This window comes from Vicia villosa, unplaced genomic scaffold (genome assembly GCF_029867415.1).
Source record: "Vicia villosa cultivar HV-30 ecotype Madison, WI unplaced genomic scaffold, Vvil1.0 ctg.000470F_1_1, whole genome shotgun sequence".
Classification (NCBI taxonomy): Eukaryota; Viridiplantae; Streptophyta; class Magnoliopsida; order Fabales; family Fabaceae; genus Vicia; species Vicia villosa.
This window is the reverse complement of record NW_026705227.1, coordinates 480,092-482,554: the sequence shown is the minus strand read 5'-3', so window position 1 is coordinate 482,554 and position 2,463 is coordinate 480,092. Positions and strand designations below refer to the sequence as shown.

The 2,463-nt window shown below is 34.9% G+C and overlaps 1 long non-coding RNA gene across 1 annotated transcript; it reads left to right on the top strand.

Annotated features, from left to right (window-relative positions):
* Positions 1-368: 368 nt before the first annotated feature.
* Positions 369-1,643, top strand: LOC131628690 (uncharacterized). The gene is made up of 2 exons (XR_009291870.1): positions 369-1,116; positions 1,269-1,643. It is a non-coding gene; the product is annotated as an uncharacterized LOC131628690 (long non-coding RNA).
* Positions 1,644-2,463: the final 820 nt, after the last annotated feature.

Sequence of the window (2,463 nt, the reverse complement as noted above, 5' to 3'; positions counted from 1 at the left end):
AAAGAAATATTACATATTTTTATTCATCTTTTATAATGTCAAAAAATCTAACAAAACTCAATGATTTTATATTTTTGTTATACTAAAAATAATACAGAACAAACTAGATAAGGAAACCAAATTCAAAAATAGGCAACTAAGTATACAGGGGGGGTTCATGGAGCAATATGGTGTGGCAAAGATTGAGGCGCAGGGCTAGCATTTTGGCCCAAGGAATGTTTTTGTACAGATTTTCTATGTTAACAAAAATGAAATATGGGCCATGGTAGGGGAGTGTGTTGTGCAATTCGGTGGCCCAAGTTTATCACAAATGATGATATTGTTCATAATTGACTCAGATTTTTTTTATGTCAATTTCAAATTAATGATCCAATTAATACTCAGATTAATCAACTAATGTAGATTCATGAATCAATTAACAACATAATATTCTCAATTAGCATTAAAAAGAAAATAGGAAAGGATTAGGGTTATCACATGGCAACGTTCCAGACTGCTCTCCTTCCTCACGCCAAACGCGACGGCGCCGCAAGATCTCTCCGGCGAGACTCAGCGGAGCATATCTCTTCCCATCGCTATCGTAGACCACTCTCAACCTGTTATCTTTGTTCATCTCCGATTCAACTCAGTTCCATCTTAAACCAATCAACCAGAGATAAGCTACAAATATGAAGACGAGAAATCCAGTTTCAACTTGTTTTATGCGTCTTGATGATGCGATGTTGTCGTTGTTGCAGATGCCTATTTGGATGATGCTTCGGAGATTGTTGTTGTTTGCGAAGGTGATGATGATTGATGTGTTGTTGAACGATGATGAAGAAGATCGATGGAGTTACGATGAAGATTTTCTGAGTTTGTGATTGATAATGATTGAAGGTGATGAAGAACATGTAATGGAGATTGCAGAGAGAATATGCAGAGAAATGAAGATTCAATGTTGACGATTCCAGATCGAAGAAAACAGTTATCCTGAAGAGAAATCGAAGATGGCGTAAGGAAATATGCAGTGCGGTTCCCAGAGAGAACAAAGAGGATTCTTGAGATTGAAGGTTGAAGGATCTTGCGATGATTGGAGAAGATTGAAGATTGGAAAAGTTTATTACAATTCGGTTAGAGGTGAGTTTTTGTTTCTTTTCTGTTATCTGTTTTTCTGTTATGCTTTCTCTCTTCTCTCATTCCCAAGTTTCTGTTGTGAATTAAATCGTGAATCCTGAATCTCAGATCTTCTAATTCTCCTCTTGATTCTTTTTTCATCTCTTTTGCTGCAGGTTCCGTTTTTTTGTTAAGCCTTTTTGTTTCGGTTCGGTTTTTATGCAGGGCTATTTAGTGAACCGCATATCGAATTGCAGATGGCTTGAATTGAATACTTTTAGTGGACCTGATTGATAACTGTGGTATGAAGAAGAAAATAGCCATGGCAATTTGAACTTTGGATATTTATAATGAATTTTGTGATGTAGATTGAACCTTTTGTAATTGAACTTCGAATTGTGAACCTTGAATTGTGATGTAATAATAGAGTTTTGAATGACATACTTGCACATGTAGAAATTGGACTTTTGTAATGAATTCTTGTAAAGAAATCATGAGTGAAGTTTGGTATTGAATTTTGAATACAACCTATGGATAAGACTTTGAGTGAATTATGATGAATCTTGACTTGATGAATGAAATCAATGAAAAACCTTAAATGATTTTGTATTCTCATTTTATTCTCAAATGAACCTAAATTCAATTTCCAAAACAATTCACCTTGTGTTGCAATCAACAAATAATTGAGCGAAATGATAATCCCTTGATCACAAACAATCCACGATCCCATTTCTTGCACCATGTATTTTTAGCTTGAATTAAGTTCTTGATGAACAAAATGCCTAGAACGAAGTTTGAATAATAAGATCAATTAGACCATCAAATCGACTTCATGCTTGAATCATTGAGACTTTAATTCAATCTTGATTCCTTAACTCAAACCAAACTTGTACAATTAAAAGTATAATGGCGCCTCGAGCACAACGCCCTCCTTAAGCTCATAACTTTGTATCACGAATCATTCTTTTGTAATTCACCTCACAAGCCCTTGACTTAATGATCTCGAAGCAACAAAAGTTCTTTATCGTTTTTCTTTGATTTTTGGCAGACGAAATAAACGTCTACCATAACTTATAACACATAAAAGAGGGCAAATTTTGGGGTGCAACAAGCACGCCTATAAGATAGAGCCAACATATTTTTCTTGCTTTTTCCTTTTTTCTAGGGTTAAGGTAATGAACTTTGGGTGCATGTGTTTTTTTTTTCCCGAGAGATTTCTTTTGTTGTTGATGCTTTTTGATAGAAGTGTTTGTATTGAACTTGTTTGTTTATCCTATCTTGTTTGTATCAGGTTCTTCTTTGTAACGCTTCTTATTGTGGAGATTGTACTCACTATGATTAGGAAGGCAAAGAAAGATATCTCGGCCGACT